The sequence below is a fragment of the Phyllobates terribilis genome, unplaced genomic scaffold (assembly GCF_046119375.1).
Source record: "Phyllobates terribilis strain yellow unplaced genomic scaffold, ASM4611937v1 Scaffold_4__5_contigs__length_816908805, whole genome shotgun sequence".
In the NCBI taxonomy this organism is placed as follows: Eukaryota; Metazoa; Chordata; class Amphibia; order Anura; family Dendrobatidae; genus Phyllobates; species Phyllobates terribilis.
In genome coordinates this window covers 535751795-535775708 of record NW_027362764.1, presented here as the reverse complement: position 1 = coordinate 535775708, position 23914 = coordinate 535751795, and the positions used below count along the sequence as shown (strand labels likewise).

Genomic DNA, 23914 nt, shown 5'->3' with positions numbered 1-23914 from the left:
TCCCCAATTGATGTATATATGATAAGGACAGAGACACTCTTTTTATGTTGCCAAGTCGCAGTATATAGGCTGCCTGCACGGAGCTCGGCTCACCAACCTCCTACATCCATTGAGCCCAGGCCACGCCCCCTTACATAACATTTTAAATCACATTTATCCGGTGCTCTATGCTGAGCACTTACATCAGGGTTTCCATCTAAATCTCCAAATAACGTGATTCAGACTGTAGTCGACTGCACTTTTATGCACGCCTAAATAGCTGGACACCGCCGGATCACACAGCGTCCACAGTGGCTCCATCTGCCTCATTACAGGGAATCTTCCACCGGTGGATCTGTCTGAATCTCGTATTTCAGAGTTTTACACAGAAACCCCGGTGTAAGCGGTCAGCACAGAGCATAGGATAAATGTGAGCCGAGCCATACTGCGATCTTTGGGAGGCAGAATGAAAAAAATCAACAGGAGGTGAAGAATTGGTTTTATTTTTTACTCCAGATACTTAAACATTCTCACAGTTTCTCCATGTGCAACAAGTGTCTGATTTCTTTGGCTTATCTTTAGGCGTCAACACTAAATCATGAACAAATGTCCTGCTGGAATATATCTTGAATGTTGAGCCTTCTTCATCTGTATTAATTCATTTGTAATGCAGCCTGTAGAAGGAGCCAGTGTGCTCTGAAATCTTGTATATATATATTTTTCTGGTTAGCCCATTTAAATTATCACTCCGAGAATACTTTTGCCATTTTTGGGCATAAAAGTATTTACATCAATTTTTTTTTTTTTTATTAAAACAATGTTAACTAAATACCCCATGTCATTTACATGTACTAATACTATTTCTTTACTTACTACAGGGTATTTGCTCATTTTGTTTTTATCTTAGGTTCGGTTATACCAAAGTACAGGCAACTTTGATAGATGGATGAGAGTCTAAAATAAAAAGCAAGTAACAAAACACTTTCTCATCAGGCTGGCTTAAAAATTATATCGGGCCCCATGTAAACAGGAGATTTACTGTCAATAACCTCATATGTTAGAAGGAAAGAACGATTGTATTAACCGTACTATTCCCACCAGTGCTTATTGGCCTGTGTAAACCGATAAGTAGATGCTGTGAGTGACTTGAGTCTGAATGAACCTATAATCAAAAAGGTACCATTCGTAACAAACCCAAGTGGTGACATGTTGGATGGCTGAGTAATGTAGCTTTTACCTCACAATCATATCAGATTGGTTAGTAATGTACTACAGGATTGCAGAGCACTTATGCCCCTTTTTTTAACGTGTTGTACTCTCAATACAAAGTCACCAATAAGACTAAGTATCTCCTGAACGTATCATGGACTAAGGGGCGATGACAAAACTCATCACGCTGGAATAATCCCTACTAAAGTACTGACTGTGTGACAGAGCCATAGGTTCAACATGTACACCAGAAGGATTTCTAATCAAACTCTAAAATATAAAGTAAAACTCTAATATCTACAGAAAACTCCTCCTTCACAGATGAGGACACTAGTGCCACCTAGAGCAAAGCCAAACAACTGCAATCATGGGCCATCTTACTGTCCGCATGCACAATCCTCCTGGGCACATCTACACATACATAAGCAACCAGAAGACAGAGCCGGCAATCAATCATTCTAGTATACTGTAGTTGGACAATACTGCCGTAGTCCACACTCCTCCGTTACACAGACACTAGCCCGTCACACGCAGCCCCTCTCCTCCGTTACACAGACACTAGCCCACCACACGCAGCCCCTCTCCTCCGTTACACAGACACTAGCCCGTCACACGCAGCCCCTCTCCTCCGTCACACAGACACTAGCCCGTCACACGCAGCCCCTCTCCTCCGTCACACAGACACTAGCCCGTCACACGCAGCCCCTCTCCTCCGTTACAGACACTAGCCCGTCACACGCAGCCCCTCTCCTCCGTTACAGACACTAGCCCACCACACACAGCCCCTCTCCTCCGTTACACAGACACTAGCCCGTCACACGCAGCCCCTCTCCTCCGTTACACAGACACTAGCCCGTCACACGCAGCCCCTCTCCTCCGTTACACAGACACTAGCCCACAACACGCAGGCCCTCTCCTCCGTTACAGACACTAGCCCACCACACGCAGGCCCTCTCCTCCGTTACACAGACACTAGCCCGTCACACGCAGCCCCTCTCCTCCGTTACACAGACACTAGCCCGTCACACGCAGCCCCTCTCCTCCGTCACACAGACACTAGCCCGTCACACGCAGCCCCTCTCCTCCGTCACACAGACACTAGCCCGTCACACGCAGCCCCTCTCCTCCGTCACACAGACACTAGCCCGTCACACGCAGCCCCTCTCCTCCGTCACACAGACACTAGCCCGTCACACGCAGCCCCTCTCCTCCGTCACACAGACACTAGCCCGTCACACGCAGCCCCTCTCTTCCGTCACACAGACACTAGCCCGTCACACGCAGTCCCTCTCCTCCGTCACACAGACACTAGCCCGTCACACGCAGCCCCTCTCCTCCGTCACACAGACACTAGCCCGTCACACGCAGCCCCTCTCCTCCGTCACACAGACACTAGCCCGTCACACGCAGCCCCTCTCCTCCGTCACACAGACACTAGCCCGTCACACGCAGCCCCTCTCCTCCGTCACACAGACACTAGCCCGTCACACGCAGCCCCTCTCCTCCGTTACAGACACTAGCCCGTCACACGCAGCCCCTCTCCTCCGTTACAGACACTAGCCCACCACACACAGCCCCTCTCCTCCGTTACACAGACACTAGCCCGTCACACGCAGCCCCTCTCCTCCGTTACACAGACACTAGCCCGTCACACGCAGCCCCTCTCCTCCGTTACACAGACACTAGCCCACAACACGCAGGCCCTCTCCTCCGTTACAGACACTAGCCCACCACACGCAGGCCCTCTCCTCCGTTACACAGACACTAGCCCGTCACACGCAGCCCCTCTCCTCCGTTACACAGACACTAGCCCGTCACACGCAGCCCCTCTCCTCCGTCACACAGACACTAGCCCGTCACACGCAGCCCCTCTCCTCCGTCACACAGACACTAGCCCGTCACACGCAGCCCCTCTCCTCCGTCACACAGACACTAGCCCGTCACACGCAGCCCCTCTCCTCCGTCACACAGACACTAGCCCGTCACACGCAGCCCCTCTCCTCCGTCACACAGACACTAGCCCGTCACACGCAGCCCCTCTCCTCCGTTACAGACACTAGCCCGTCACACGCAGCCCCTCTCCTCCGTTACAGACACTAGCCCACCACACACAGCCCCTCTCCTCCGTTACACAGACACTAGCCCGTCACACGCAGCCCCTCTCCTCCGTTACACAGACACTAGCCCGTCACACGCAGCCCCTCTCCTCCGTTACACAGACACTAGCCCACAACACGCAGGCCCTCTCCTCCGTTACAGACACTAGCCCACCACACGCAGGCCCTCTCCTCCGTTACACAGACACTAGCCCGTCACACGCAGCCCCTCTCCTCCGTTACACAGACACTAGCCCGTCACACGCAGCCCCTCTCCTCCGTCACACAGACACTAGCCCGTCACACGCAGCCCCTCTCCTCCGTCACACAGACACTAGCCCGTCACACGCAGCCCCTCTCCTCCGTCACACAGACACTAGCCCGTCACACGCAGCCCCTCTCCTCCGTCACACAGACACTAGCCCGTCACACGCAGCCCCTCTCCTCCGTCACACAGACACTAGCCCGTCACACGCAGTCCCTCTCCTCCGTCACACAGACACTAGCCCGTCACACGCAGCCCCTCTCCTCCGTCACACAGACACTAGCCCGTCACACGCAGCCCCTCTCCTCCGTCACACAGACACTAGCCCGTCACACGCAGCCCCTCTCCTCCGTCACACAGACACTAGCCCGTCACACGCAGCCCCTCTCCTCCGTCACACAGACACTAGCCCGTCACACGCAGCCCCTCTCCTCCGTCACACAGACACTAGCCCGTCACACGCAACCCCTCTCCTCCGTCACACAGACACTAGCCCGTCACACGCAGCCCCTCTCCTCCGTTACAGACACTAGCCCGTCACACGCAGCCCCTCTCCTCCGTCAGACACTAGCCCGCCACACGCAGCCCCTCTCCTCCGTCACACAGACACTAGCCCGTCACACGCAGCCCCTCTCCTCCGTCACACAGACACTAGCCCGTCACACGCAGCCCCTCTCCTCCGTCACACAGACACTAGCCCGTCACACGCAGCCCCTCTCCTCCGTCACAGACACTAGCCCGTCACACGCAGCCCCTCTCCTCCGTCACACAGACACTAGCCCACCACACGCAGCCCCTCTCCTCCGTCACACAGACACTAGCCCACCACACGCAGCCCCTCTCCTCCGTCACACAGACACTAGCCCACCACACGCAGCCCCTCTCCTCCGTCACACAGACACTAGCCCACCACACGCAGCCCCTCTCCTCCGTCACACAGACACTAGCCCACCACACACAGCCCCTCTCCTCCGTCACACAGACACTAGCCCGTCACACGCAGACCCTCTCCTCTGTCACACAGACACTAGCCCGTCACACGCAGACCCTCTCCTCAGTCACACAGACACTAGCCCGCCACACGCAGCCCCTCTCCTCCGTCACACAGACACTAGCCCGTCACACGCAGCCCCTCTCCTCCGTCACAGACACTAGCCCACCACACACAGCCCCTCTCCTCCATCACACAGACACTAGCCCGTCACACGCAGACCCTCTCCTCTGTCACACAGACACTAGCCCGTCACACGCAGACCCTCTCCTCAGTCACACAGACACTAGCCCGTCACACGCAGCCCCTCTCCTCCGTCACACAGACACTAGCCCACCACACGCAGCCCCTCTCCTCCGTCACAGACACTAGCCCGTCACACACAGCCCCTCTCCTCCGTCACACAGACACTAGCCCGTCACACGCAGCCCCTCTCCTCCGTCACACAGACACTAGCCCACCACACACAGCCCCTCTCCTCCGTCACACAGACACTAGCCCGCCACACGCAGCCCCTCTCCTCCGTCACACAGACACTAGCCCGTCACACGCAGCCCCTCTCCTCCGTCACACAGACACTAGCCCGTCACACGCAGCCCCTCTCCTCCGTCACACAGACACTAGCCCGTCACACGCAGCCCCTCTCCTCCGTCACACAGACACTAGCCCGCCACACACAGCTCCGCATCCCGGTTTTCTTTAAAGACGTACGAATAAACAATCCCCATCACGTGATTCAGCTGTCCCCGCCCCTTGGCGTGTAGCGTTTCACAGGAGCTGTGACGCAATCGCGTCCCGTATCTACGGCAGGCCGCTGGTGACTAAGATCATCGTGGGCGAACGCGCAGCGTTTATTTAGAAGCGGTAAGTGCTCTTTGTCGCCTGGGCCGGGGGCTGTCGCCAGGCAGCAGGACGTTACCGGGCGCCATTGCTGTCACTGTGAGCGTCTCAGTACAGGAGGGAGGCTTGTGCTGGCTCCGTGCCGGACCGCTGCCTGCTGAGGGCTTTTTGGGCCTCTACGCCGCCGTCGTTTTGTCCTGTACGGATAGTGTGATGCTTCTGATTGGCCGAGGAGATGATCGGCATTCACGCCCATTTACCGTCACCCCAGTCCACTGTGCACCGGGTCTGTAGCAGTGCCCGCCTGTCACCCGTGTACTGAAACTCGCGTGTTCTGGCTGAGCTGTCTGTGCGCCGTCAGTGCGGGGCGAGCAATGGCTGCGTGTATTCATATGGGCAGCAGCCTGATGTAGCACTGCACAATGCACATGTGAGGGTGTATATATATATAATGTGTGCCAGCCTTATAGTATGAACCAATGCAGAATGTGTGTGTTTTTATGCCATAACCAAGGCATACAGCTTTTCGGCTCATGCAAAGGCCAGTGGATCTGAAGGATTGCACCCATGCCCTGAGGGATTGGTGCTGTATTGTTTCATATATTTATATCTCTGTGTCTGCTAGTATATACAGCACCCATGCAGAATAATCATGTGTGAGTGTATGTGTGTGCGCCAGCCTGACAGTGTATCAATGCAGAATAAACGTGTGTAATGTAATATACACATAGTGTGCTAGCTTGATGGTATATACCAATATATATGTAGACCACTCTTCCCCCTTCTGTATAATCACATATAGATGCCCCCCCATCCGTGCAATCACATTCAAAGGCTGTCAATAGTATTATAATTAGAGGCCCACTAATAGCAGAATCACATACACAGACCCTTCTGGGCGCTTTCCTACTATAATCACATCTGGAGAGTGTCGCTCAGCATGATCGGATGCACACCCCCCTCCTGCAGTGTAATCAGATACCAAGAGCCCCCGAATAGAATAATCACATTGTCTATTGCACCCCTCGGCAACAGTTACCAGCCCCTCCGTGCTGCCAGTTGCCCACATCCCCTGGTTATTACTACAGTGGTGCTGACAGTGATTGCTCTTCGCTCCTCTCTGGTGGGCCACATATGAGGCTGAGGAGGGTCTTCTAGCAGATATACCTAGTGAGTGGCACACCAGTCATATTCTTGCTCTTTTGATTGTATAGCATATTCTAGTATTGTTTCTGAACTTTGGCACAGAAGTAATTTTTTTTTTAATCAGAGATGGAAATCTAGTTGTCATGTGTAATATTCTTAAGGGGGTTGTCCAGTCACAATATATGGATGACCTATCCATCCTATAAGTGATCAATATAAGATCACAGCACCCCCATGATCATCTGTTATAAGTTTCGGTAGTGGCCAGATGTAAACATGGAACAGATCTTCACTTTGCAGCACCATTTAATGTTTAGTGGCCGTTGTTGGGAAATGCAGAACGCGCTGCTACAAGCTAAATAAAGAATAGGATCTGTTCTGCAGTACCCGGCAGAGGCTGCTACACACTGAATAGAGTTGCATAGCACAGCTCCATACAATGTGTTTACATCTGGTTTATAACAACTGATTGGTGGGGGTACATCTGATGTTGATGACCTGTCCAGGCACCTGCTGTGACATACTTCAAAAGGCTTAAGGCACCATACATAATAGATTAAAGGGAACTTGGCAGCTGTAGCAGACCCTGGCTGTATGATTTCATGCCCTAGAGCAGGGGTCTCAAACACGCGGCCCGCGGGCCGCATGCGGCCCCTGAGGCTGCTTTATGCGGCCCGCAGGCACAGACCCCTTGATGATCCTGACCAGGTCCAGGAGGAGCCGCCGACAGCAGCGCTGAATTGCCGCACAGAGACTGTTTCCCAGCACAGCATTTCCAATGACAGCCGCTGGCCAATCAGAGGCCAGCAGCTGATATCTGCGTGTCGGCGCAGTGAGTATGATGTCATTGCCGTACGCTGATGTCAGCTGCTGGCCTCTGATTGGCCGGCGGCTGGCATTGGAAATGCTGTGCTGGGAGACAGTCTGTGTGCGGCAATGCAGCGCTGCTGTCGGCGGCTCCTCCTGGACCAGGTCGGGATCGTCGAGGGGTCTGACTCTGTGGTGCCTGCGGGCCACATCTGCAGGAAGGACGCCGAGGGAACGGAGGACAGGTGAGAATCATCTTTTTTTTTTTTATGTGTGTGAATAACAGCACAGGGGGCACATAGCCAAAAGATGGGGACCTGGATGGGGCACATAGCCTCAAGAGGGGGACCTGGATGGGGCACATACCCACAAGATGGGGACCTGGATGGGGCACATAGCCACAAGATGGGGACCTGGATGGGGCACATAGCCACAAGATGGGGACCTGGATGGGGCACAGAGCCACAAGATGGGGACCTGGATGGGGCACAGAGCCACAAGATGGGGACCTGGATGGGGCACAGAGCCACAAGATGGGGACCTGGATGGGGCACAGAGCCACAAGAGGGGGACCTGGATGGGGCACAGAGCCACAAGAGGGGGACCTGGATGGGGCACAGAGCCACAAGAGGGGGACCTGGATGGGGCACAGAGCCACAAGAGGGGGACCTGGATGGGGCACAGAGCCACAAGAGGGGGACCTGGATGGGGCACAGAGCCACAAGAGGGGGACCTGGATGGGGCACAGAGCCACAAGAGGGGGACCTGGATGGGGCACAGAGCCACAAGAGGGGGACCTGGATGGGGCACAGAGCCACAAGAGGGGGACCTGGATGGGGCACAGAGCCACAAGAGGGGGACCTGGATGGGGCACAGAGCCACAAGAGGGGGACCTGGATGGGGCACAGAGCCACAAGAGGGGGACCTGGATGGGGCACAGAGCCACAAGAGGGGGACCTGGATGGGGCACAGAGCCACAGTATGGGGACCTGGATGTGGCACATAGCCACAGGATGGGGACCTGGTTGGGGCACATAGCCACAGGATGGGGACATTACTACAAGATGTTTGCCATTATTACTATATGATGCTAATTGTAAGACAATTTTACTGTATGTGGCCAATTGGGGGAAACAAAATTGTAAAAATCAAAAAAATAAAAATAAAGCATGAAAAAATATTGGGCACTAAAAATGCTGTTTTATATGTAAACTAAAGTAAACACAAAAAAGTGCACGTTTATTATCGCCACATCCATAAGGACCCAAGCTATAAAAAAATAAACACGGCAAAACTGTTCAAAAGGTGTATACAAAAAAAAATGGTATCACTAAAAATGTCACATTGAACAAAAAATGCGGCCCCCCAAATTCAAATTTTTTCCATTTGCGGCCCATATACCCAGCCGAGTTTGAGACCCCTGCCCTAGAGTGACAGTTCTCTCCTTGTGTATATAGGGAGAGACCTGTCATTCACTGGCCGTGGGCAGGGAGAAGCCGCTGGGGACCCACAGGTCTGACTAGTATCTCATGTGATTTAGTGCCTGGGGGCTATTAGACTATGTTTTTCCCTGAACACTGCAGCGTTTCAGAGTTAAACATTTATGACTGATGCAGTGTCTGATACATTCTGTCTGTGGATCGGGCAGAATGTATCAGCTGTCAGGTTCACTTTGAGGTTAGCTGAACCTGCCCAATATCTGTGATATCCGCTTACTATCTAATGTGTTTGGAGGCCTCCTGGCTATCCTTTATCAGATGTTGCCGGGTACAGAAGGATCGGGCACTTTGAAGTTTTTGCTACCTCATCTGAGAGCAGCATAATGTAGGTAGGGGCAGAGACCCTGATTCCAGCAATGAGTCTCTTACTGGGCTGCTTGCTGCAGTTTTGATAAAGTCACTACTTCATGTGCTGAAGATCTACTAGTTCTGAGCTTCTTGCTGTAGTTTTGATAAAGTAATGTTTTATCAGCAGGAGATTATCACGTTGCTCAGAAGGGAGACACTTAGTGGCCATAACTGTAGAGAAATGTTTCACTCCAAAAAAATGTTGTATTTGACAGAGCCACATGTGCATGTAAAAAGTTTGGGGTGTGAAATCCTGCCGACAGATTCCCTTTAAAGAAAAAATGAATGCTATTTACAGATACAATGTGTCTCTTTTCTAGAATTACAGCTGATGCTTTTTTCTATTTTATGAGGACATCAGTCTGGCAAGAGCACATCTTTTGCTCTGTTTGCAGCAGTTTAGAGATTTGCTTTACATCCACCTAGGAAACTGCTCAGAGACCACTGTGACTTACTGTGAGGTTGCTCTGCAGGGAAGGGGAGGAGGTGAGCTGTGTCCATCCACTTTGGTGACTGATGTGACCCTTTATTATCTGCCTACATCTTAATAATAGATGTGCAGCCTTTAATTGTAATCCTGGCACTGATTGTAATGAGAGCCTTCCTGAAAAGTCATCTGTACAGAACAAGACACTCATTGGGCAGTATGAAAAGATGGCAATATTTTAAGATTTCTTTAGAAAAAATATGGCTAGTAGAATGGATTTTTTTTTCTTCTTATTTTTAACATAAAAAGACTTGAACACGTTTTCTAGGCTCGGAATAAGTGTCTGTTGTCACTGTGACTGCTGAATCATGACAGCGTGCTATGTGCACCCGGACACTGTTCCCAGTTCCCACTGTTCCCCGCTTGTACACAATTTGCATACTTCCAGTCACCTGGCTTTGGTTTCTTTCAGGTTCAGTGAGCGCCTGTTCCCATCGGCAAAACTGGGAAATCTTGGCTGCACGCACACTGCACACTGTCATGATTCCTCGGTCACAGAGTGACTGCAGACTTTTTTCTCAAGTACGGACTACACCTTTACTTTGACCCTTTCGTGAAATAATGATATGTTTACCTAATACAAATAAAGTCTTAATTCTAAAATAATCACATGATGCCCATATATTTTCTGCAAGTGACAGCTGGAACATCATTAGGATGCCACTTGGCACATTAAAATCATGGAAGGCATCAGGCAAATTCCCTGCGTTACTTCTCCCTTGTTTTGCTCTTGGTCATGGGACATTTGTCTCTGCCTTTATTACCCCCCACTTTGGCTGGAGGGCATATCACTGCCTTTATTACCCCCCACTCTGGCTGGAGGGCATATCTCTGCCTTTATTACCCCCCACTCTGGCTGGAGGGCATATCTCTGCCTTTATTACCCCCCACTCTGGCTGGAGGGCATATCTCTGCCTTTATTACCCCCCACTCTGGCTGGAGGGCATATCTCTGCCTTTATTACCCCCCACTCTGGCTGGAGGGCATATCGCCGCCTTTATTACCCCCCCACTCTGGCTGAAGGGCATATGTGTGGGTTTCCTCCGTAGTTCTCCGGTTTCCTCCCACACTCCAAAAGACATACTGATAAGGAATTTAGATTGTGAGCCCCAATGGGGATCATGCCGATATTGTCTGTAAATTGTCTGAATTGTAAAGCGCTGCAGAATATGTTGGCGCTATATAAATAAAAAGATTATTATTATCTCTGCCTTTATTACCCCCTACTCTGGCTGGAGGGCATATCTCTGCCTTTATTACCCCCCACTCTGGCTGGAGGACATATCTCTGCCTTTATTACCCCCTACTCTGGCTGGAGGGCATATCTCTGCCTTTATTACCCCCTACTCTGGCTGGAGGGCATATCTCTGCCTTTATTACCCCCTACTCTGGCTGGAGGGCATATCTCTGCCTTTATTACCCCCCACACTCTGGCTGGAGGGCATATCTCTGCCTTTATTACCCCCCCACACTCTGGCTGGAGGGCATATCTCTGCCTTTATTACCCCCCCCACACTCTGGCTGGAGGGCATATCTCTGCCTTTATTACCCCCCACTCTGGTTGGAGGGCATATCTCTGCCTTTATTACCCCCCACTCTGGCTGGAGGGCATATCTCTGCCTTTATTACCCCCCTCTCTGGCTGGAGGGCATATCTCTGCCTTTATTACCCCCCACTCTGGCTGGAGGGCATATCTCTGCCTTTATTACCCCCCACTCTGGCTGGAGGGCATATCTCTGCCTTTATTACCCCCCACTCTGGCTGGAGGGCATATCTCTGCCTTTATTACTCCCCACTCAGGCTGGAGAGCATATCTCTGCCTTTATTCCCCCCCCCCCACTCTGGCTGGAGGGCATAGCTCTGCCTTTATTACCCCCCCCCACTCTGGCTGGAGGACATACCTCTGCCTTTATTACCCCCCACTCTGGCTGGAGGGCATATCTCTGCCTTTATTACCCCCTACTCTGGCTGGAAGGCATATCTCTGCCTTTATTACCCCCTACTCTGGCTGGAGGGCATATCTCTGCCTTTATTACCCCCCCCCCACTCAGGCTGGAGGGCATATCTCTGCCTTTATTACCCCCTACTCTGGCTGGAGGGCATATCTCTGCCTTTATTACCCCCCACTCTGGCTGGAGGGCATATCTCTGCCTTTATTACCCCCCACTCTGGCTGGAGGGCATATCTCTGCCTTTATTACCCCCCACTCTGGCTGGAGGGCATATCTCTGCCTTTATTACCCCCCACTCTGGCTGGAGGGCATATCTCTGCCTTTATTACCCCCCACTCTGGCTGGAGGGCATATCTCTGCCTTTATTACCCCCCACTCTGGCTGGAGGGCATATCTCTGCCTTTATTACCCCCCACTCTGGCTGGAGGGCATATTGCCGCCTTTATTACCCCCCACTCTGGCTGGAGGGCATATCGCCGCCTTTATTACCCCCCACTCTGGCTGGAGGGCATATCTCTGCCTTTATTACCCCCCACTCAGGCTGGAGGGCATATCTCTGCCTTTATTACCCCCCACTCAGGCTGGAGGGCATATCTCTGCCTTTATTACCCCCTACTCTGGCTGGAGGGCATATCTCTGCCTTTATTACCCCCCACTCTGGCTGGAGGGCATATCTCTGCCTTTATTACCCCCCACTCTGGCTGGAGGGCATATCTCTGCCTTTATTACCCCCCACCCAGGCTGGAGGGCATATCTCTGCCTTTATTACCCCCCCCCCACTCTGGCTGGAGGGCATATCTCTGCCTTTATTACCCCCCACTCTGGCTGGAGGGCATATCTCTGCCTTTATTACCCCCCACTCCTGCATGACTGTATGTATGATGTTAGAACAAAAATATAATTAGGGATTTGCATTAAACTTCAAGGTTGTGTCCTGCAGAATTGATTCCGTTGCTCCTTCCCTGACGTGGACCACCTTGATCTGTTCTGCCTGTGTTTTTATCCCAGACATATTTAATCAAATGCTGCGTAGTGCTTTGTATGCGGATAATGTGTAACTCCACTCATCATCTTCTTCTTATACTTCAGTTGTTCACAATTTATCTTTGTCTTTCTCCATCTTTTGGATGAGATCCAGATGCTTAAGGCTTAATATTGGAAAATCTGAAATATTTTACTCTAATCTCCCGGTTTCATCAGTTGTCATGTTCCCAACCTGTCGTCACTGCTGTTACATCTGTCAGCGGCGTACGTTTCTTTTGTGTTTCACATCATTTTCTTCATTTGATTTATTTTTAGAGATGTATTAACGCCCTAAATTGGTGACCTGTGCAGGGGTGTTCTCTACTATATCGCCTTTCCAAAAACTTGTGCTCAAACAATTGTATAGGCCTAAAACACACAGAAGGCTCACTCTTGGTGGGACCCGCTCTGGTTCTTGACTGCTGCTGCAGTCTGGCTGTAGGAGTGACGTCACGACTACAACGCACATCACCGCTGCAGCCAATCGCTGATCTTTACAGCTGGCATTGCTGACGTAGACCACATAAGCTGCTGAGCTCAGTGATTGGCTGCAGTGGTGATGTGCGCTGTAGTATTGGTGACACCACTGAAGCCAATTGCAGAGGTTGGTGGAAAGCCAGCGCTGGACCCGGTGAGGGTGAGTACTATCTGTATTCTATAATAATTATAATAATAATAAATTTATTGATTTTTTTCACACACCGAGTTGGTCAGTGAAAGAAATCGCTCATTGGCACTGCCCCATTGAATAACATTGGCCGAGTGCTTTAGTTTTTTCATGGACAGCATTCTAAAGTACTGTTGTGTGGATGATCCCTTTGGCTAAGTTCCCATTATGAGTATTTGGTGCATTTTTATTCTGTATATTTTTATGAAAAACGCAGCAGCAAAGTGGCTGGAATTTATAGAGCTCTTATGCCCACTGTGCTTTTTTTTTACGCAGCACAAACTGACCTGCGGTGCATTTTTAAAAAATATACAATATTATCAATTTCTCTTGCGGTAAATATGCGTTTTATTTGCAGATTTTACCTATAGACTTCAATGAGATGAGGAAAATCTGCAGATAAAAAATGCATATGTGTCTTGTGTTTCGCAATGGAAAGGCACTAAATATGCATGTAATCCGCACATGAGTATCAATAGCATTTTATCAAAGCGAAATGCCAGGAAAACAAGGCTGTTTTATATAAAACATGACGAACCTAAAGGAGATAAAAAGCACAGCTGAAAAAACACGATAAAAACCCACAATGAAAAATGCAAATAATTTACCTAATAAGTGCAGAAATGCTCCAGAAAATGTACATCAGAAACTCACCAAATACTCATCATGGGAACATAGCCTACGACGTGCATGCAATGGGGATTGCCTGGGCATAGATGCCGTACATGTGATCATGTGGGGTCTTGTTTTCATGGCAGCTCACTGCAAGGTCTCCAAGAGACCTTCCCTAATAGATTATGGCACTGACAAGCAGTAATGATATGGAGGACTAAAGGGGAATTTATATTTAAGTCTTAATAAAATATCTGCTGTAGTAAGATGCCCTCATTCATTAAGGAGAGCGTGCCTCTTAATAATAAACGGCAGGTGCAGATGAGTGTATTTTCTGTCCGAGTGCATCCCAAAAAACATCAGCATCTAAGGGGTAATATTTCTCCTTGCGGAGAGCGACATGTTAAGCTTGTCACTGTGAGGAGACTTTTCAAGCCGCAATGCTCCTCTGGGAAATATGCAAATTGTCTCTTCAGAGAGGAAGAGGACCAGAACTCTAGTGCCACCTACAGGAAGTAGCAATCCTAAAAGTCGATAGTGACCCTTTAACGAGCCTTATCACATGACTTAGGATATAAGCCAGAACCATAAACTCAATTTGCAGACACTGTGTTTAGGGGTACTGCCCCTCATCAGTGCAAAGTGTGAGTTCTGGTTTGGCTGGGTGAGAGGCGTCAGACCGGGGCAGTATCCAGAAACACAGTGATTTAGGGTCATGACTGGCAGCAGTTGAAGGGGTTGTCCAGTCCAAATTGATAAGTCTGTAGTCACTCTGTGTGATTGTAGACTCATGAATCCCCCAGAGCGCGCACTGTGCACTGCGGGGATTCGTCGGTTTCTGAGCCGGGACCAGCGGCTACGTATGAGTTATAGACATTCCCGGCCAGGGCTGTCTTGTATTGAGCAAGGCCGCATCCCTTACTAGAGACACGACCATCTAGTGGGTGTGGCCGACTAGAAGTTGTGGGGGGCGAGGTCGTGCCCACTATCCGGGAGTATGTATAACTGGTACATATCCTTCTGTCCCGGGTCAGGATTCATAAATCTGCAGTCACACACAGAGTAACTGCAGTCTTATCGGTTTGGACCGAACAACCCCTTTAATTACAAGATCAAATGGGCTATGGGTTGGCGTGGATTAAAGTCAGTTTTACTTTTTAGAAAACTGCTGTAAGCCATGAAAAATAGGGAATGCTGTAAATTGTTGAGAAAAAAGATGTAATTTGGTACTTTTTTCTGCGCTAAAAAACTATTGTAAAAGGGAAGATGACCTTAGTAGACAAAATAAATACTTCATATGACCACAATTGTAACATCACAGGGAAAAAATTGTATTTTAAACTGCCATGTTCTTTTTCCATTCCCCCTCTCCCAAAAATTGTATCCAAAATGTAATAAATTAAATATTTTATAATATTATTTGAAAAATGCAACTTATCCCACTAAAAAGTCCTCATAGGCTGTGTCTACTGAAAAATAAAAATAAGTTACACACGTGGTCAAAATTGTTGGTACCCCTCGTTTAATGAAAGGAAAAACCCACAATGGTCACAGAAATAACTTGAATCTGACAAAAGTAATAATAAATTAAAAATCTATGGAAATGAACAAATGAAAGTCAGACATTGCTTTTCAACCCTGCTTCCACAGAATTTAAAAAAAATTTAACTCATGAAATACAGTACAGACCAAAAGTTTGGACACACCTTCTCATTTAAAGATTTTTCTGTATTTTCATGACTTTGAAAATTGTACATTCACACTGAAGGCATCAAAACAATCAATTAACACATGTGGAATTATATACTTAACAAAAAAGTGTGAAACAACTGAAAATATGTCTTATATTCTAGGTTCTTCAAAGTAGCCACCTTTTGCTTTGATGACTGCTTTGCACACTCTTGGTATTCTCTTGATGAGCTTCAAGAGGTAGTCCCCGGAAATGGTTTTCACTTCACAGGTGTGACCTGTCAGGTAGGTCTGGACAGAAATGATGGTACCCCTGAAAATAATGTGACAAAAGGGACATGTTAAATCAAGTTGTATCCACTAATTAGCATCACAGGTGTCTACAATCTTGTAATCAGTCAGTGGGCCTGTATATAAGGCTACATATACTCACTGTGCTGTTTGGTAACATGGTGTGTACCACACTCAACATGGACCAGAGGAAGCAAAGGAAAGAGTTGTCTCAGGAGATTAGAAAAAAAATTATAGGTAAGCATGTTAAAGGTAAAGGTTATAAGACCATCTGCAAGCAGCTTGATGTTCCTGTGACTACAGTTGCATGTATTCAGAAATTTAAGATCCATGGGACTGTAGCCAACCTCCCTGGATGTTGCCGCATGAGGAAAATTGATGACAAATCAAAGAGATGGATAATACGAATGGTAACAAAAGAGCCCAAGATAACTTCTAAAGAGATTAAAGTTGAATTTCAAGCTCAAGGAACATCAGTGTCAGATCGCACCATCCGTCGTTGTTTGATCCAAAGTGGACTTCATGGGAGACGACCAAGGAGAACACCATTGTTGAAAAAAATCCTGAAAATGCCAGACTGGAATTTGCCAAACTACATGTGGACAAGCCACAAAGCTCGTGGGAGAATGTCCTATGGACAGATGAGACAAAAATGGAAGTTTTTGGCAAGGCACATCCGCTCTATGTTCACAGACGGAAAAATGAAGCATATCAAGAAAAAGAACACTGTCCCTACTGTGAAACATGGAGGAGGCTCTGTTATGTTATGGGGCTGCTTTACTGCATCTGTCACATGATGTCTTGAATCTGTGCAGGGTACAATGAAATCTCAAGATTATCAAGGGATTCTAGAGAGAAATGTGCTGCCCAGTGTCAGAAAGCTTGGTCTCAGTCGCAGGTCATAGGTCTTGCAACAGGATAATGACCCAAAACACACAGCTAAAAACACCCCAGAATGGCTAAGAGGAAAACATTGGACTATTCTGAAGTGGCCTTCTATGAGCCCTGACCTAAATCCTATTGAGCATCTTTGGAAAGAGCTGAAACATGCCGTCTGGAAAAGGCAACCTTCAAACACGAGACAACTAGAGCAGTTTGCTCATGAGGAGTGGACCAAAATACCTGTCGAGAGGTGCAGAAGTCTCATTGACAGTTACAGGAATTGTTTGATTGCAGTGATTGCCTCAAAAGGTTGTTCAACAAAATATTACGTTAAGAAGAACCATCATTTCTGTCCAGGCCTATTTCATCAGTTTTTAATTTTTTTTTTTAAATTCTGTGGAAGCAGGGTTGAAAAGCAATGTCTGACTTTCATTTGTTCATTTTCATAGATTTTTAATTTCTTATTACTTTTGTCAGATTCAAGTTATTTCTGTGACCATTGTTGGTTTTTCTTTCATTAAACGAGGGGTACCAACAATTTTGACCACGTGTGTATGTCTGATTGCAGCACTCCAATTTATATGTGCAGAAATGGACAAACTTTATGCTCTACTGCTGTGTTGAACAGATGGCACTTATGGGAGCGCTAAGATGGCAGCTATTGATGGGCCTCTGGATGCCGTTAAAATACATCACCCAACCCTCCCCGATTTGTACGCAGGGCTGATGGGCTGACAGTGGGACCTCTCTCCCTATTATTATTATTTATTATTATAGCGTCATTTATTCCACAGCACTTTACATGTAAAAAAGGGGTATACATCGCAAAAACAATTACAATAATCTTGAACAATACAAGTCAGCGACTGGTACAGGAAAGGAGAGGACCCTGCCCTCGAAGGCTCACAGTCTACAAGGGATGGGTGGGGATACAGTAGGTGAGGGTAGAGCTGGTCGTGCAGCGGTATGGTGGAGTGAGGGTTACTGCAGGTTGTAGGCTTGTTGGAAAAGGTCGGTCTTCAGGTTCCTTTTGAAGGTTTCCACCGTAGGCGAGAGTCTGATATGTTGGGATAGAGAGTTCCAGAGTAGAGGGGATGCACGGGAGAAATCTTGTATGTGATTGTAGGAAAAGGATATAAGAGGGGAGTAGAGAAGGAGATTTTGTGAGGATCGGAGGTTGCGTGCAGGTATGTACTGGGAGACTAGGTCACAGATGTATGGAGGAGACAGGTTGTGAATGGCTTTATATGCCATGATTAAGGTTTTGAACTGGAGTCTCTGGGCAATAGGGAGTGAGTGAAGGGCTTGACAGAGAGGAGAAGCCTGGTGAATAGCGGGGGGATAGGTGGATTAGTCAGGCCGCAGAATTTAGGAGAGATTGGAGGAGTGCGAGAGTGTTAAAGGGAGATCACAGAGCAGGGAGTTGCAGTAGTAGAGGCGGGAGATGATGAGGGCATGCACTGGTGTTTTTGCAGATTCGTGGTTGAGGAATGTGCGGATCTTGGAGATATTTTTGAGTTGGAGTCGGCAGGAAGAGGAAAGGGCTTGGATATGTGGTTTGAAGGAGAGATCAAACTCCAGGGTTACCCTGAGGCAGCGAGCTTGTGGGACTGGGGAGAGAGGGCAGCCATTGACTTGGATGGATGGGGAGGTTGAGTAAGATGGAGGAAGGATGATGAGTTCGGTTTTATCCACGTTAAGTTTTAGAAATCTAGCAGTGAAATAGCGGACAGACATTGTGGGATTCCGGTTAGTAAGGAGGTGATATCGGGTCCAGAGAGGTAGATCTGTGTGTCGTCAGCATAGAGGTGATACTGAAAGCCATGGGACTCTATGAGCTATCCCAGGCTGAAGATGTAGATGGAGAAGAGCAGGGGTCCTAGGACTGAACCTTAGGGGACACCGACAGATAGGGGGCGAGATGAAGAGTTGGTGTGTGAGACACTTAATGTCCGGTGTGTTAGATATCAGGAGATCCACGATAGGGCCAAGTCTGTGATGCCAAGAGATAAGCGAGTCTGTAGTAAAAGGGAATGGTCCACTGTGTCGAAGGCAGAGGACAGAGTAGTGTCACTTGTATTTGGCGGTTAGTAGGTTGTTGATGACTTGAGTCAGGGCAGTTTCAGTGGAGTGATGCGGTCAAAGAGGGAACTGGAGGAGAGATGGGAGGACAGTTCAAAGTCTCTATTTCAGAAGCACCCCTCATAAAATCTTTCTAAACATGTATAGTGTATGTGCGTTAAAATATTTACGGATCACTGTTTTCCTCCGTTTCCGCCCCAGTCCTCTTCTGACTTCCGTGACTTCAAGTACAATTCTCCGGATCACACTGGGGTTTGTGTACCACTTTTTTGTGTGCCACTGTGAGCCTATAAAGTGTCAGAACAAGGCTCCATTGACTTACACTGTAAAAGTGACTTTTGGTCTACACACAAACTCCTGTGTGATCTAGCTAGTCAAAATTACCATCATCTGACCCAGAAAAGGACCAGAGCGGTGCTGGAAACTGGGGAAGGTGGTGATCGGTAAGTATTTTAATGCACTTGTACTACACTACACACACATTTAGAAAGGTTTAGGCCCAAAATTTAAGTCGCAGTTTCCATCTCCAAGATGCTATCCCAGTATGTAGTAGGTGTAATAATAATAATAGCAAATACCTCCCATTAGAAATGTAGTATAGTTCTTCTGAGGTTGCTAACCCCATGTGCAGGACATTGCAGTAGGTTAGGCATCCGTGGTTACGACAACTCATACTGATAGTTGGATGTTAGTGGTCGTAACCATGGATGCATAACCTACTGCAATGTCCTGCACATGGGGTTAGCAACCTCAGAAGAACTATACTACATTTCTAATGGGAGGTATTTGCTAATATTATTATTATACCTGGGGAATACCCTGTAAAGACCCATTTAGACAGTGGATAATCGAGAATGAGTGTTCTTATTCCCATTTTATAGGCCTGTCCAACAGATGAGCATAAGGCTATGTTCACACATTGCGTTTTTTATGCTAATTTTCAGCTGCGTTTTACAGTACCAGCAAAGTCTATGAGATTCCAGAAATCTCATGCACACACATTGGTTTTTGTTTCATCAGTATTTTGTGCTTTGCGTGTTTTTTTACAGAATAGATCATGTCACTTCTTTCAGAGTTTTTCACTCATTGGAAGTAATGGGTGGTGAAAAAAAAAACGCAGGTGTCAGTTTTTTTCAGCATTTTTTGTGCCAAACCTGATGAAATAGAATGAGATTTTTTTTTTTCACTGAACTTTATGTACATGCATAAAGAGACAAAAGGACAGTGAAAAAAAGGCAGCAAAAACGCATCAGTATCTCACCAAAAACAAGCTAAATCCCGAACAAACCTTCCTGGCAAGACATCAAGTTTTGCTGCTGAAAAAGCGCAGTGTGTGAACATAGCCTAACACTTAAAAATCCTGGTTACCAGTAGCACATTGTGTGCACAGGGGATGTGCTGCCAATATGGGAATATGATATTCTATGCGCACAGGACGATGAGATTAACATGACCAGAACACGACCGCCAGGTCATTAATTCTCAGTGGTATAATGGTTGTGGTTGGCTCGTGTAAATAAATGACCTGAATGGAAAGATCTGTTTTATTGTGGCCAACTGACCAGGAAAGCTTGTCCTCCACTATAGAGTCATAGGATAGAGCTGATTCTGGGTGCCTAACCCCAGGACATAATGAATAAGAACTTGTCTGCCTGATTGCAGTCCGGCATATTCTTTTCTGAAATGCCCCTGCGTTTCAGAGAAAATGTTCTTTTAAGAGTTGGCCAGGGATAATATCTGGACACGACTAGATTGGCGCCCCCCGCTGGTTTAGTCCAGCTCATTTTAATTGAGGCTTTCAATAATTCTCAGCACAGAAATGCCACTCCTGCCCCTTGTGGCCAAAGACTGCATAACAAATCGAAGATTTTCCAGCTAGTTCTTGATTAAAATATTTCAAAAACTTTTATTCTATATCGTTTAAAATTGTCTCTCACAATAATTCCAAGTATGATGTAGTTTTCTACGCGTTTCAGAATAAAAAAAAAGTCCTTAATCAGCCGGACGGGGACTAGTTTCGTGTCTGGAGCTTTAAAGTACATTCTGAAATGCCGGAGCATTTAGGAGAAAAGTATACTGGTCTGTGATCATGTAGACAGGCTGGTTTATGCTGTCCGCAATTTGGGCCACATGGATCAGTTGACAGCTGCCGTTTAACCACTTCGCGCCAGAGCCTGTTTTTGCCTTCGTGACCGGGCCAATTTTTTCAATTCTGACCACTGTCACTTTGAGGTAATTACTATGGAACGCTTCAACGGATCCCCCTGATTCTGAGATTGTTTTTTTGTGACATATTGTACTTCATGATAGTGGTAAAATTTATTCGATATCACTTGCGTTTATTTGTGAAAAAATCGGAAATTTGGCGAAAATTTTGAAAATTTTGCAATTTTCAAACTTTGAATTTTCATGCCCTTTAATCAGAGAGATATATCACACAAAATAGTTAATGAATAACATTTCCCACATGTCTACTTCACATCAGCACAATTTTGGAACCAAAATTTTTTTCTGTTAGGAAGCTATAAGGGTTAAAAGTTGACCAGCGATTTCTCATTTTTACAACAAAATTTACAAAAACATTTTTTTAGGGACCACATCTTATTTGAAGTGACTTTGAGGAGCCTTTATGACAGAAAATACCCAAAAGTGATACCATTCTAAAAACTGCACCCCTCAAGGTGCTCAAAACCACATTCAAGAAGTTTATTAACCCTTCAGGTGCTTCACAGGAATTTTTGGAATGTGGAAGAAAACAATGAACATTTAACTTTTTTTCACAAAACTGCTACTTTAGCCTCAAATTTTTAATTTTCACAAGGGCAGCCAGAAAAAATGGACCCCAAAATGTGTTGTGCAATTTCTCCTGAGCACGCTGATACCCCATATGTGGTGCAAAGCCACTGTTTGGGCGCACGGCATGGCTCGGAAGGTAAGGAGCGCCATTTGACTTTTGGAATGGAAATTTGACTGGAATGGATAGCGGGCGCCATGTTGCATTTGGAGAGCCCCTGAGGTGCCTAAACAGAGGAAACCCCCAACAAGTCACCCCATTTTGGAAACTAGACCCCTCAAGGAACTTATCTAGATGTGTGGTGAGCACCTTGAACCCCCAGGGGCTTCACACAATTTTATAATGTTGAAGGGTGAAAATAAAAAAACACATTTTTATCACAAAACTGCTACTTTAGCCTCAAATTTTTAATTTTCACAAGGGCAGCCAGAAAAAATGGACCCCAAAATGTGTTGCGCAATTTCTCCTGAGCACGCTGATACCCCATATGTGGTGCAAAGCCACTGTTTGGGCGCACGGCATGGCTCGGAAGGTAAGGAGCGCCATTTGACTTTTGGAATGGAAATTTGACTGGAATCGATAGCGGACGCCATGTTGCATTTGGAGAGCCCCTGAGGTGCCTAAACAGAGGAAACCCCCAACAAGTCACCCCATTTTGGAAACTAGACCCCTCAAGGAACTTATCTAGACGTGTGGTGAGCACCTTGAACCCCCAGGGGCTTCACACAATTTTATAATGTTGAAGGGTGAAAATAAAAAAACACCTTTTTAACACAAAACTGCTACTTTAGCCTCAAATTTTTAATTTTCACAAGGGCAGCCAGAAAAAATGGACCCCAAAATGTGTTGTGCAATTTCTCCTGAGCACGATGATACCCCATATGTGGTGCAAAGCCACTGTTTGGGCGCACGGCATGGCTCGGAAGGTAAGGAGCGCCATTTGACTTTTGGAATGGAAATTTGACTGGAATGGATAGCGGATGCCATGTTGCATTTGGAGAGCCCCTGAGGTGCCTAAACAGAGGAAACCCACAACAAGTGACCGAATTTTACAATCTACTCCTCTGTATAAATTAATCTAGTGGTGGGAAAATAAGTAGGTAAATGGTCACTAAACCCATAGATGAATTCCCACAGAGGTGTCATTTCCATAATGGGGTCACTTCAGGGGGGATTATGCTGTTCTGGCACTTTTCAGAGTACCAGAGCTAAAGAATCCCCCCTGAAGTGACCCCATTTTGGAAATGACACCCCTCTGGGAATTCATCTATGGGTTTAGTGACCATTTTAACTCGATGGATGATTTACAGAAACAAGCACGCAATGGAAGGTTTAGATTCTGGAGAACCCCCCCCTGGAAATTAAGTGAGCTCTACTCGAATATGTCATTCACTAAATGAACCAAATGTTTGAATGACAAATTGGGATACATTTTTACAGTTTAAAAACGTGGTTCTGTGTGGTAGATTTTAAAGCAGTCAGTGACGCATAAGGCTGGCAATGATGGGCATTGTGGGCAATAGTAGCGGGTATCACGCCTCATTCCTCTCTTAGTACATACACGACATCTTTTCTGGGGGTTCCTTCTTGTTTCCGTTGCTGGAATAAGTGCAATAAAATGTCGCTCAGTGAGTCTTTTCACATCCTCAGATTCTAATGGATGAGCGGGGCTAACACTTTGAAAGACAAGATTTTCAATTACCTTTTCTTGATAATCAAGAAAAGGATCTGAATTTCCTGCTTTTTTGTACAACACAAAAGAATTGTATGTGGCCACCTGAAACAAATAGATAACCAACTTTTTATACCAGGTATAGGACTTTCTTGATACCCGGTATGGCTGTAGAACCTGGTCTGCAAGGTCCACACCCCCCCATGTGTTTGTTGTAGTCAATGACTGACACAGGTTTTTGCTTCGGAGTGGTGGATCCTAGTTCTACAGTGGCCCTTGTGGCATCTGTGTGGATCGAGCTGAGGACAAAAATATCCCTCTTATCCCTATATTTCAGGGCAAGCAGCTCTCCGTTGCGTACAGCCCCTGACTGCCCCTTTTGGAACTTTTGGTTGACCAATGGTTGTGGAAACCCCTGACGGTTTTTACGGATGGTCCCACAAGCCCCGATGTTGTGTTCAACCAGACTTTTAAATAGGGGTATGCTGGTGTAATAATTGTCCACATATAGATTGTAGCCTTTTTGAAAAAAATGGACTTATCAGCTCCCAAACAATTTTTGCAGATGTCCCCAGATAAGTAGG

At 47.4% G+C, this 23914-nt stretch overlaps 1 protein-coding gene across 1 annotated transcript in view; it reads left to right on the top strand.

Moving 5' to 3' along the window:
* The first annotated feature begins 5291 nt into the window (after nucleotides 1–5291).
* The window catches only part of ZNF407 (zinc finger protein 407), a 641504-nt gene continuing 622881 nt past the window's right edge, over nucleotides 5292–23914 (top strand). Inside the window, exon 1 of the mRNA XM_073678940.1 lies at nucleotides 5292–5404. The gene's annotated coding sequence lies outside the window, so the exon portion shown is untranslated. The remainder of the gene's footprint in view (nucleotides 5405–23914) is intronic.